The following is a 13,713-nucleotide window of genomic DNA, read 5'->3' on the forward strand; positions in this document are numbered from 1 at the left end:
ACTAGAGGGAGCTCAGAAGAAATAAATGGACTCCAGCTGGGGATATGGCAGAAGAATTTATGTGGAAGTTGTCTTTGGACTAATCGTAAGTGATGATCAGAAATTCTATAGGTATTCATGAAAAGGAAAGGCACTCTAGATAAATTTGCAAAAGAAAAAAATAAATATTTGGGGGAAAGCAAAGAATCTTCTCTAACTGTAGTAGTCCTCATATGGCTCTTTTCTACTAATTTATATTGCCTTTGCTTCTCTCAAAAAACTTGAAAACTACTACTCTGCAGAATGTGTGTGAGTTCGCTGGGGCTGCTCTGACCTGGTAGCACAGAATGAGCAGCTTCAGCAACAGAAGGCTATTGTCTCACAGTTCTGCCAGCTGTGAACCCAAGGTCAAGGTGTTGGCAGGGTTAGCACCTTCTGAGGGCTAGGAGGGAGACCTCTCCACTCTCTCCCAGTTCTTGTGGCTGCCAGTAGGCCTTGGTGGTCTTTGGTGTGCTACTCCAACCCCTGCTTTCATCCTATGGCCTTCTCCCCACCCATGTCCAGATCCCCTTTTCATAAGGACATTGGTCATGTTAGATTAGGGCTCATCCCAGTGACCTAACATTAACTTGATGACCTCTGTAAAGACCCTTTCCTGTAAATATGAGGTCACATTCTGAATATGCAGAGTTAAGACTTCAACAGATCTTTATTTCCTAAGGAAGAGGGGGGAAATTGACCAATGAGAGTGTGTAAAAAAGAAAAAAACAACAAACAAAAATTGGGGTTTTAAGATAGATACATTATATCAAGTATCCATGGCTCAAAATAAGGAATGTAGACATTATTCTAGGCAATGGAGCTCCATGGCCAATAAATAAGGGGTGATAAAATAACTTCGAGATTTAATATTTGCTTTTATGTGCAACTAGGGTACAAAATTGTGACATAAATGAAAGAGGTAAGTGAAAAATAAGAGAAAAAATTAGTATTAACTATTTTAAGTCTAAGATGAAGAGCATAAATGTCCAAAGATGAAGGTTTTTACTTAGTTTAAATGACTTATTTTTCAATTATTTTGTAAATTATTAAACATTTTATATATTTCATGTTCATGAATAATTACATAAAAATCATAAGTAAATTAAAATAAATATAAACAATAATAAACGTACTATATATTACATATGACTGTAAAAAATATAATAAATAGCAATTATAGTTCTAACTCTTTAAATATAAGCTACTACATTTATCACTCTAACTTTAAAGTTGATTTATAAATTATTTATTATTTGTTAAAAGATGGGAGGAAAACTTTACCAACCAGAGGGATACTTTTAATCAAATCTCAAGAGATGAGAAAGCCTCTGGACATAGCAAGGACACTTGGCCACTGAGTGTGCAGCCCAGTCCCTGGGCCATACAGGGATGGTGTCAAACCCTGTCTTCTGGGGCTTTAGCAGGGGCAGCATTTGCTAGCCATGGAGCAGAACTTGGAGCAATTCCGGCACCTTCCTGAAACTCAGCATCTCAGGGCCCATGCATCTCATACCCATGCACCTGCACCAGCGAAGGCACATGGAGGCACACCCTCACGTATGTGCCTGGCTCACCAAGAGGAATTTCCAGGAAAACATGAAATGCAAAGTGGTATCATTCACTTCCATGAGCAAGGTGACTGCAGGACGTGGCAGTAGGATGACATACATCCTTTGGGGTCTGGCAGGCCACCTGGCTCAGGCTCCACACAGGATTTTTCCCATGCTATGGACAAAAAAACTCATCTTACAAACTTTAATCAGCACACTGCATCCATGGAGGTAAGCACAAGTGGCAGCTATTTGGAGCATTAGTGGAAATGAACCACATCAAGAGCACAATGTGTGAAGCATATCCCTTTCATTATCATGAATTCTAACAGTAATAACAGAAGATTCCAGATGTTTCTCTCCATTGGTTTAAGCATGTGATTATGTCCAGACTGACTTGCTTTTTATTCATTATCTGAATGATTAAAAAAAATCAGAATCTCTATGTTAAAAAACCCACAGCTCCCCTTGTCCTGTGGTTGATTGACAAACTGGTAACTGTCATTGGGGTGAAGTTTCCTTCAGTTTCTGAGTTCTATAAACCTGGAGGTTCTGAATAATGAGACATTTGTTTTGGAATGAACAAAACCCATACTTTCAAGTGAATGCATCAGGGTCTGTCAGGAGGAAACTTAAGGAACAATTCTAAACTTTTATGCAAATGCGAGATATAGGGCAACAAAGGCAAAGACCCGCAGCAGCACAACAGCCGTGGTTTTGAAATAGGGCATAAATAAACATCTTCCTTGTTTCCACTTCTATTGTGTTTTTTTGTACTCAATAATTCTAATAGACATTTTCTGGGCAGCAAAGTATGCCAGCAATTATTCTGTTGAGGATCTGGAAAAGAAAACAATAATTAAATACCTTCACTTATCCTACTTTATCCCTGACTCTGTAGCTAAATTTGAGCATGCATTGAAAATAAACATACCTTGAGATGCTTAATTTAGAAATGGACTGCATACCTTGGCCTTGAAGCAGACTTTTGGACTGATAGACATTAATTCACTTATGAATACACTTTAGGAGGATTTATGAGTACTTTTTGTTGGTGTTCAGTATTTCATTTGAGTTTGACAGTGAAGGTTAGTGATTTGATTGAGTTGCCTTTTAGAGAGGCAACCTCACCCTCTCTGAGGGAAGTAATGTTCCACTCTTCGTGCTAACTAACAACACAGCTGGTTTGGGGAGTGTCCCAGCCTCACTGGATCAAGGGAAATTCCAGAAACCCTGGGGCAGGCCCTGCCCCCAGTACCCAGGCTCAGGATGGATAGGCATGAAGAAAGCTGCCAACCACTTGCTAGACCACTAGGTTTTCTGTCCTCCCTTCTCTTCTTTTAGTCTATCTCTGAGGCAGTAAATGCATAATATGGAATATTTCATCAAAAAAAATTTGTGATGCTCCTTAAAGGTGGGTAGTAACTAAATGTGTTGATCCTGCAACGTGGGAGAGGGTGGGGCTGCAGGATGTTTGAGACTACATAATAGCACTTATTCTCTAGAGTAAACCTTTTCTCAGTAGTCTCCCCATCTTGCCAAATGCCAACAATGGGGCTCCGGTGATCCAGACCAAAAGCCTTGGGCCCTTGAATCTGCTCTTCTTCTAGCTCCCCATTCTGCTCAGCCATACTCTAGTCAGCTCTGTAGAGATGCTGGCAAAGCTCTCCATTTCCACTGCCCCAAGCTTGCCTGACTCCTGCCAGGACAGCTGCAGATTTCTAACTGCTCCCCTACTTCCTCAAGGGAGCCTCAGCCTCTCTATAACCCAGCAGATGAAGCAGTATTTGAAAATGCACTTTTCTGTTCAAATCCTCCAAAGCTTCTCTCTCTTTCCTTACCTGAGAGTATTTTTGCCTGTCCCACAAAAGCATCACCCCACCTCCATATTGGGTACTCTAAACTCCTCACCTTGCCATGGTTTTCTCCACCTCAGCATTGACTTACCTTTACCCTAAAACTTTACAAGTTTTTTTGCGTGCCTGGTCACACAAAAATATAAGCCCCATCCAGAAAAAAAGACTTTGTGCAGGTTACTTACTATGCTATACCCAGTTCCTAGCACATAGTAAGCCTTCAGTAACTGCTGATTAAATTCTAAGTTTTTTTTTAATCCGTTTTACATTTTTGTTTGGAATCTGTAGGCTCCAGGGTGGCCCTGCTGACTCCTTGGGGGATAAAACAAGTTCAAATTTATTCTCTTCTTGCCATCTGTCCTCAGTACTCAAAATAATCCCCCTTACAATCCCTTTTCATTTTTTAACTCAGGGAAATGCAGTTGCCCTGTGCTGAAATCTTAACCATGGAAGGTGCTACTTGCCCCACTGTGTGGGTTGTCCTGCAGTCCTGCAGGGGAGTGTGATCCAGTCCATGCCTCTCTCCGTCTCAGTGATGCTCTAGCATCTAGGCCCATCACTTAGGCCATTTGCAATTTTCCTGAACAATGGCTATTTTCTTTGGAACTTGATGAGCTTAAGTAATGATTTATGAAAAATTGGGGGATTCCGGAGATGAGGATCAAACACAGCAAATCTTCCCCCAAGTCTTCTGTCCACTGCCACTTTCCCTCTGTCTCTGTCCACCTCTGTTTCACTTCTTAAGGCTGCAGGTCCCTCCCCAGAGCTCCCTCAGGACAGCTCCCCCCAGGGTCAGCCTCCATGGGCTCTCAGCTTTCCTCCCTAGCCAGCTTACTCAGAAGAGCTCTCAACAAAGGACGTTCCCTTTAAGAGAACTCTTGACAACACGAAAGAGAAGGTTTTTTTTTTTTTCATCTGAATTACACATGCATCTTTGTCATGAACATAAGATTAAGAATTTGTAGGTGTTTAAGAAATACTTTTGTTGACTGTCATTGTCTGTTATCTTGGTCCTTGATCAGTTTCAGGTAACTCTAGAAGCTTTCCATTTCTGTCCTCCTTGGTTGAGATTAGAATGACTTCATTGATCTGTGAGCTATTTTAATTCTCATTTTGCCCTTTACAAGATTCTTTTTCTATCAAAAGAGAAAAAAACTTTTGTGTGAAAATCATCTCTTACCATGAGAAAATATTTTTATAAAATAAGTTAAATAGTTTTTAAACTGGAAACATCAGGATTCACCTTTGAGTTTTATTAGGACATTATACCAGTAGAAATAAGTAGTTGGAATGAATGAAAACCAGGGGCCTTTGGAACTTGTGAAATTTTCGGCTACCAAAAATATCCTGCATTTTAAGAAGTGCCCCTTGGCAGAGCTTAGGGGAACACAGCACCATGCCACCTTCCCCCCCCCCCTTACTCTAGTGGCAACCACAAAGACTACTTTCCATAAGAATCTGGGAACGGTGATGAATCTATTTTAAAAGACTGTATTTGTGAACCTCAAAGCACTGGTAGATGAGAACCCCCATTGGGGAGTGGTTGAGTGGTCTGTGGTGGACAGAACCTACCCTGGATGGTGGAGATGCCCGTGATCCTGGGGTGCTGTGACCACATCTGCTCTCATGACTCCTCCAAGGTGGCCCTTGGCCATGAAGTAAAAGGACATATCTTTGGCCTTTCATTCACTCTTAAACACAGCATGATACAGTGATGCGCCAATCAGAGATGTGTTTGGCCTTCTAAAGCACCTTTAAGTCCTTGTCACTGGCCCAGAAGCCAGTGCCTAAAAAGGAAGTTCGGGAGCAGCACGAACACACCCGCTGAGCCCGGGCACAGCCTGCTTCTGCAAAGATTGTGTAAACGTATTTCATGGGCATCTCTGTGTGGCAACAACAAGAGCATAAAATACTTTATGTGAGCTATCTCCATTCTAGGAGGTGCCTTACAAAATACACTGAGCCTTGTGCTGGGAGTCAGAGCCCTGAGTTTTCAGGCCCAGCTATGCTGGTCACTGTCTGCAGAGACACAGCCAAGTCACTGCTGGGCTCCCCGTGTTGGTTCTTCATCAGTATATGTGGGTGACACTACATGCCCTGTAATTAAGCACTCTTGCTCTTCCTCCACTTCACAACTGTGCCTGGCCCGTTGCTCTGAGAGTACTTCTTGAGAGATGAAGACAGGTTTGCTCTGGGGATGAAACAAAAGAATAAACAGATCTAGCTCCAATAAAATTTGGAATTATTAATGCAATTATAATCATATTATAAATACTGCATTACCGAAGGCTCATTACATAATCCACAGTTTGCACAAATACTAACACCACATTTTTAAAGACTTCCTCTATAATGTGTTTGGTTATTCTGTGACTCCAGGAACAGTTCCCTATGGACATGCATTTACCTATTTATTCTGTTACATCAACCAAAACTGGCTGACCATGTGTCCCAGTTTGCCAGAGACTTCTACAATTTACTGTTTACTTATGTTTCCCTGGTATAATTTCTAGTATCATCCCCTTTCATTCCCCAATTTGGATGATAAATTTTATGTTGACCCTATTTAGGCATAAATATTGGTACTCTACTATATTCTTTATGGAAGAGACACATAAAAGCATAGAACCAGAGAAATGTATATTGCTTCTGAAGACTTTAAATCCTTTCTTTAAAGGATCTGTCTTCTGCCATGAAGATAACTCATGTGCCTATGCCTAATGAGCACTGCGGGAGATTTTGCTATGGGGAATTTGAGCTGGTCAGGAATGCTCAGCCACAGTTTCAGCAAGGAAGCTCCAGCTGAGCTGAGATCAGAAAGATAAGTGAGAGTTATGTAGGCGAGGAGGGTTAAAAACAGAGGCAGTAGGTGTCCATCAACCCGTGAATGGATAAAGAAAATGTGGTATATATACACAATGGAGTTTTATTCGGCCATAAAGACAAATGAAATTATTATGGCATTTGCAGGAAAATGGTTGGAACTAGAGACCATAATGTTAAGCTAAATAAGCCCAACACAGGAGGTCAAGGGTCTTATGTTTTCTCTCAGGCAGAAGCTAAAGAGGAAAAAGGAAAACAAAGGTGGGGGTGGATCTCCTAAAAATCAAAGGGGATCAATAGAGGAAAGGAACCAAGGGATAAGAGGCAGGGAAGAAGGGGGAAATGCTGGGGAGTGATATTGGCCAAATTATATAGTTATATTGTGTGCATGTATGAATAAGCAACAACATCAGTATGTATAACTATAATGCGCTAATTAAAAAAATAAGTAAATTTAAAAAAAAAAAAAAGAGACAGAAGACAGCTTGGGTCAAGGCCCTGTGCCGGGAGGGAGAAGGGCACAGGGGCTAGGAGGGAACAGAGAGTCCAGAACTTGCACACACAGCACACCAGAAAGGAAATGAGGCTGCAGAGGTAGGTCAAGAGAAAGGAAGGGCATTGCAGTGTTTCAAGCGAAGAGTCACAGGATCAAAATTGTGCTGGTGCATATCGGCTCAGCTAAGTGGTAAAGAATAGACTAAGAGGGGGAGACCCAGAGAAGGCCAGGTGACAAGGGGGAGGCTGAATTTGATGAACTTGCATTTTGGGGTGCCTGGCCTCTTGCACCATCTAAACGGACAGGAGACGTGAGTGACAGGTGGCGTGTGCCAGCAACGCAAGCCACTGGCTTGGAGTGAGGCTCAGTTTAAATCAGTGCACAACAAAGAGACGGGAGGGGAGGCTAAGGAAGGAGCCATGGTCGCCCTCGTGAAAAGGTGGGCAAGTGAGGAAAGATGGCCAGGAAGGTAAGGGGAAGTTAGGAAATGATGACAGCCTGGAGCTCCGGCAAGAAAGCATTGGAGGGAGGGAGTGGCCAACAGTATCAAATACCACAGATTAGTTAGTAAAAACTGAAAAAGTAGCCTTTAGAGATATCACCTGGGAGGTTACTGATTACCTTGGCAATACTGACCTCCGTGAAGAAAGGGTGGAGGCTGGAGGCATGTTGAGATTGGTTAGGAGTGAGGACTGACTGTGCACGCCTGTTCAAGTAGTTAGAACAGGAACAGGGAGAGAAAGGGCAGCATAACTTAAGAGCAAGGAGGCTAGATGCAAGGCTCTTTGTCAGTGTTCTTACTCGGTGTGCCTTGAGCATGTTTGCATGCTGTGGTGTTCTGATAACCCAGGGCTCTGGGAAAATCAAAGCCCCGATCTGTAGCCTTTGCAGATGACCATGGTGTAAACACTCCCACTGTGGCTGAAGTCAAGCTACCCATGTGACCTCACTCAATGCAGATTTGAGAAAAGAAACCTAGAATCAGCCACCAGGTCCAGGGCACTGCTGCCCAAAAGGCACTGGGGTGGGGCACAAATTGAAGGTTTGCATGAGAAATGGTACAGCCAATAGAATAGGTAAAGAGGGGACTTGAACAAAGTGGAGGAATTAGTGTTGGGTAAGGAAAAAAAACTGTTCTCTCTAATGAGTTGAGTGGGAAGAGGTAGGTTGGAACAAATTCATAGTGAGGAGAGGAGGTCCAGGGAATTCTGTCTTCATTTAATCAGAAGGCAGTTAATGTCAGAACACAAAGGAGATGGGTTGCTGGGCAGAAAAACATCCTGGGATGTTGGAGACCAGGGGTTTGCAGCAGCACCCATCTATCTATAGAATCTCATGGATTTATCTAGAACCTAGCAGCACAGGCATAGGAGCACAGAAGTAAAATGATTGCAAAAGGACATTGACAGCACCCAGGATCTTGGGCAGGATATAATCACAACTTTAAAAAGTCTCTGTGGAACGTGGAAGGCCTTGCTGGATCCCAGGTATTCACAGAGACATGAGGTATCCCTGGACAGGTGAATCTCGAAAGAGAACTTTTCTTGCAAAAGTGAAGAAATCCTATTTTAAAGTTGGCAAAGAGAGCTAGCCTGAGGGTTCAGAGCTGGCAGGGATTAAGAAGAAACCCTGCATTTGAGAAGATACGAGTAGGTGCAGGGAAGAGACCAGGTGCCCCTGGGTAGAGAGGGGGATGTGCTTTCTCTGGAGTCGAGACTCACAAGACGATTTTGGCTTATTTGTATGTGAGGGTTGGTTTCGTTTAGATTTGTTGGTTTGCTTTCATTTTAACCATTCACAAAAACATGTTTGAAGAGTACGTGTTTCTGATTACAGTTATGGTATGACACGTTAAGGAAAAACAATTGAAATGTCCTGAGCGCCAGGAAAACATTTGGCATTCTTAATCACTTTTGCTTCCATTGAAAAAAGTGACCGTGGGCACGTCTTCCCAAAGTGAAGTTCAGGTGTAAGGTCTGAGATACATCGTGAGCATCTCAAATAGTATTTTTGGATTCATTTCTCACCCACAAAAGATTGGGATCCTGGATAAGGCTCCTATACTAAACCTGTATCTTTGCATGGGAAAGACCTCAGGCAGTTACTGGCCTTGAGTACAACTGGTTGTGTTGACTTCTGTGTGCCAGGACTAGAAAAGTACAGAACAGGACCTCCAAATAATGAGTCATGGTGACATCACTGTCATGGAGGGGAGTTGGGGCCAGTTCTGTGGTAGAAGTTGAAACAAACTTTTTGATAGACAACCCCATTACCATTGGAAAATCCTAATACAGGACGGAAGAAGTACCCCCATGGGCTCACACACACATTTTTATCATTGTTGTATTAGTCAACAAGGACTGATGTGATTGTTGGTGGTATCCATCAGTTAGGAATGGCAGTTCATTTCTTGGGTCTGAGCAGTAACCTACGTGGTAAGGTTCTTAGGTGCCAGGGGTCGGGGTTGGTGGGTATTGTATCATTTGCTTTGTCAACATACAGTTTATTCTTTTAAGCTGCCTGCCATTTCTGGATTAACCATTGTCCAGGAAACTCACCCACACCAAACAAAGGAACAGTTCCCTTCCTTGGGTTTTATCCTTCCTCCTTGAAAACTGACATTCCTCGAGGCCATGTCCCCAAGTGACTTGTCCTGCCCTAGCTAGATGGAAATAATCTGTGCCTAGCTCTAGAGTTTATCAAGCTACCTCTTCTCATGCCAGGTCAGTGTGCAGAGGGTAGGATAAGATACACCACAATAGGAAAGTTGAGTTTTCTGCTTTTCTACTTCATTGGAAACATAATTTTGACTGTGACAAGTAAATGGCATAGGTGCAGGGGAAAGAGTAGCAACCATCATGTTGTTTTGGCAGAATTCTCATGTTACAGTATCAAAAAAATGTCAAGTAAGATGACGGCAAGGGTTATAACATCCCTTGCAAATAACAGCAAAGCTCTAATCAACTGATATTCAGACAAGCACAGGACTGAAATGAAACCTACCAGCGCAAAATATCACAAGTGGTTCATTGAACACTGCACAGAAGGTAAATGAAGTGTGTATTTTCCAATCCCAACTGGAATTTTAAGTGAGTGGAATGGAATAAACTCAGTTTGGAATTTGAAATAAATTCAGCTTGGAATGTGTCTTGAGACCAAAGTTTACATAAGAGTTACACAAACCTCTCAGCATGAAGCATGAACAAGGTGGAATGTTCTGGCATCCCAGAGTCTGATGGGGACTCCTGCAGGACCAGGGCACAGATACTTCATCAAGGGCTATTTGTTTCTAATTGGGGAAGAAAATGCAGACGTTTATATAAGACGCTGGGTCTGGAGTGGGATCCACCTGGTACGTGGAGTTGTGTACACTTTCTTAGACGTGGCATTTCTAGTTGAGTGTCACCAATAAAATATTTTCATCAAATTTCCATTCTTCTTTCTCTTGATGCCTGCTTCCATAGTTCTAAGGAGTGTCATAGATCATACTCACCACAACTGATTAGTGAAAATGAGAAGTGGTTAGAGAAAACACAGGGACAGAGTAAACTGGAAGGAATTCAGAAGAAACCACTTATAGCAATTGTTGCCAGAGTTCTCTTCTTAAATTATACGTTCTCGTCAGCTAGTAAGTTTGCAGGGGAATCATAAAGAAGAGAAGCAATCTGTAATGAACACCGCATCTGTTTTGAAGGTGAGTTTGAGGTCATATAAGAGACTTTTAATCTGCAAAGTTGAAAAACTCATGTATTTCTTAGAAACTAATAAATACTGGATTTACTTGTGGCTCCAGGGATCTGCAAGGTGCTAGACTTCATAAAAGGAGATCGTCTGTATGTTAACTCCATAGAAGAGGGAGATAACATGGAACAGAGGAGAAACCAGAAGGGTATGGGGCTGAGGAATGGGCAGTCCTAGGGAGGGCCTGAGGTACCAGTAGTGATGAAATGCTGAGCTGGGAAATGCAGGACATATGGAATTGATGGTCAGGTTCAGTGGTGAGCTTGTTCCAAGTGCACAGTTGGGTTTTGGGGGAAGAGGATGGTCGTGGTAGTGGAATTAGTCCATTCTACTGTGTCACACTTTTCCACTTTAAACAGTAGTTTGTGATTATTTAGCCCACATTTGCATTCAGGTAAAACCAAGATAATTTAGCAAATATTTGCCTTCCTGGCAGTGACGGACCTGCCAGCATTACAGTTTCAGGGGCAGTTCTATAATGTTTACCGTTTCCACTGCCTAGAGCTTTCTGTATATTTATCCCTGGATTAGACTCAAAGTAAGCTGATTTTATCAAGCCACGGGGTAATTCTAACCATTTCATCTGGCGATTTTAGTATTGCATTGTTGCAGCTGACCCGCATACATAAGGAATTACCGGGTCAACAGCTCGTGGAAATGTCTTTTCACTGGGAACACACTTTCAGCATGTCTCCATTGAAGGTAAGTGAAAAAGAAGAATTGCATGATCTACTTGATTGCTAATTTTAGACAAATGTAGGTGGGATTTCAGGCATGGCTTGGGAGTATCTTCTAAAACGCAGTACAGCTGGGATATGGCTCAGCGGTAGAATGCTTGCTCCACATGCATAGGGCCCTGGGTTTGTTCCCTTGCACTGGAAGAAAAAAAAAACTTAAAATGTAGTAGAACAGCGACTCAGTGTAGAAACAAGAGGTCTTTTGAACAACTGAACAATCAGATGAAGCAACCGTGTCCTTCAAACCACATCCTTCCTGTTGCCTGTGGGAAAGGGGTGGTATTTGTGTTGAGCTCTGAGCACATGCAGAATAGATCTGTGTGTATTTCCATAAATAAAAGAACATTGTATGTGTGTTTGGCACCTGGAATGGCAAGAGAAGTTGATTGCTTCTGAAAATTTTGTTCCAACTCAAGGGTCATTAGAATTTATAAGCACTGAACTATGAACCAGGCACTAAAAAATACATATGCAGGATACCCATGACAGCACTAAGTTTGAAGAATAGCACCAAGACTTGCAAATTGTGTTTCATCTGTCTTAATGTTCTATTTAATGTGGTTCCTGAGAAGGATTTAACACGTGTCCACCCTGCAGACTAATGACTATGTGGTCATAACACTTGGAGATATTGCCTGTTGCTTCCATGAGAATAATCCAGGAAGTATCATATATAAGCATATGTTTTGTCAAAACTAAAAACCTTGTCCTATTTTTTTCTGTTTATGTTGTTCACATCATGTTCATGCAGTCACCGGCAGTTCATGATTTTGTCATTTAATCAGGAACAAAGTAGAACCCTCTCTCTCTCCAAAAAAAGAAGAAGTTTAAAGTATAAATAGTATTTAAAATTAAGTTCAGATTATTAAAACAAAAATAGTAAAATTCTCACACCACTCAGCTCCAGACTTCCTATCTTGCAAATAGCTACTGAAGGAAGAAAGAACTAAGCACAAGTCTATTTTAAATGCCTCTGGTACTTTCAAACATTTAATCCCAAACTATTATTAAGGGGCTTTCCCTATCTGTGTAAATCTGGGAAATTTATGTGTTATTTTTTGTTGTTGTTGTTGTTGTTGTTGTTGTTGTTGTTTTGTTTTTTAAGTTTTCTGCTAAGTCGTTCTCCAGAATTTACACATAAATCCAGGAATAGGCATAAATTAAAAAGAAGACAATTAAGTAATTCATGCTGGAAACTATTTACATGGCTTTGCCTCTATACATGTGATCAAAGTGCTTCACCTTCTGAATAAGGAAAATAATCACAATCGATAGCCATTGGTGCTTAAGTACACATTTTTTCCCTGCATGAGTAATACTTCCTTGAGCAACTATGGCAGGAAGTATTTTGTTGAGAAGCAAGATGCGATTTAAAATGTATTTTTGCTTAATTTGTACCCAACTGAAGTTGATTTGAGAACATATATTTATTTAAGCAAGGATCTCCATAATTTATGGCATGAGCATTATGCATTGTGAAGTTTTAAGTAATCATGATTCTATTCAAGAGATTTAATCAAAGGTGGGTTTCACTGGAGGACTGGACATGTGTCAAAAGTCCAAACTGTAATTATGCTATCTCTCAGAAAACCCATGAGTTTTAGTCCTTAGACATGATACAGTGAAAGTGTTCCTGTAAGTAAAACCCTCTGTAGAGGGAATGATGAATAGAGAGGAGAAGATCAGCGGTACTCTGGAAGGAATGTCCTTTTCCAGTCCACCATTCATTAGGAGTCCCCTCTCTCCCCAGCTCAAATGGATCTGCTTAGATCTGAATCCCAGGTGTTTCAGAATCGGGTGAAATGGAACAAATTTAAATGATAGGCATGACATTCAACTTTAGGCATGGCATTTCTATTGAGGAATCATCAATGTTTTTAGGGCTTCTAAAACATAATAAAGAATGTATGCCCTATAGATGACACAAGTGTATTTCATTAACAGGCAGTACAAAGTGTCAAGCTGAAAGTCAGAGTAGGAGTTTATATTTTAATGAGGTACAGAGAAACTGTGCTCATAAAAAAAAAAAAACTAAAAAGGACTGAAAGAAAAGTCTTGTACATATTTTCAGTCCAAATGAAGACATTGCATTGAAATGGTTCTGGCACTGAAAATTTCTCGTGCAGTAACCAATATGTGTTCTCTTCCTACAGTATGGGAAGCTCAAAAAAAAAATGTTAAGCATGTAATCTGGTTGGGAATTATAGGCACCCATGTTTTATATGCTCTCACAAGACAACAGGAGAAAACCACAAACAAGATAAGACACTATAACAGCATGGGATGAAAGAATAAATGTTGCAGAAGGTGAGGGAGGGGAGCCAGATCCAACGTGGGAGATTTCCATGACAATAAAGTATTTCTTTTAAGTAGACTTTAAAAATGGGTAAAATTTGTTCCCTGTTGAGAAAGTAAGGAAAGATATTCCAGACCATAAATCCCTACAAGGAAATGAAAAATAACTAATTTACCAACTCATTTCAGCTTTT

General features: G+C 41.2%; 1 protein-coding gene across 5 annotated transcripts in view; it reads left to right on the forward strand.

Moving 5' to 3' along the window:
* Positions 1-13,713, forward strand: part of Chrm3 (cholinergic receptor muscarinic 3) — a 420,874-nt gene that overhangs the window by 250,656 nt on the left and 156,505 nt on the right. Inside the window, exon 1 of one of the 5 annotated variants that reach the window (XM_005320345.4) lies at positions 11,060-11,189. The exons of the other annotated variants lie outside the window; for them this stretch is intronic. The gene's annotated coding sequence lies outside the window, so the exon portion shown is untranslated. Of the gene's footprint in view, positions 1-11,059; positions 11,190-13,713 lie in introns of those variants that run through there. 5 annotated transcript variants of the gene reach the window in all.

The sequence above is a fragment of the Ictidomys tridecemlineatus genome, chromosome 10 (assembly GCF_052094955.1).
Source record: "Ictidomys tridecemlineatus isolate mIctTri1 chromosome 10, mIctTri1.hap1, whole genome shotgun sequence".
Lineage (NCBI taxonomy): Eukaryota > Metazoa > Chordata > Mammalia > Rodentia > Sciuridae > Ictidomys > Ictidomys tridecemlineatus.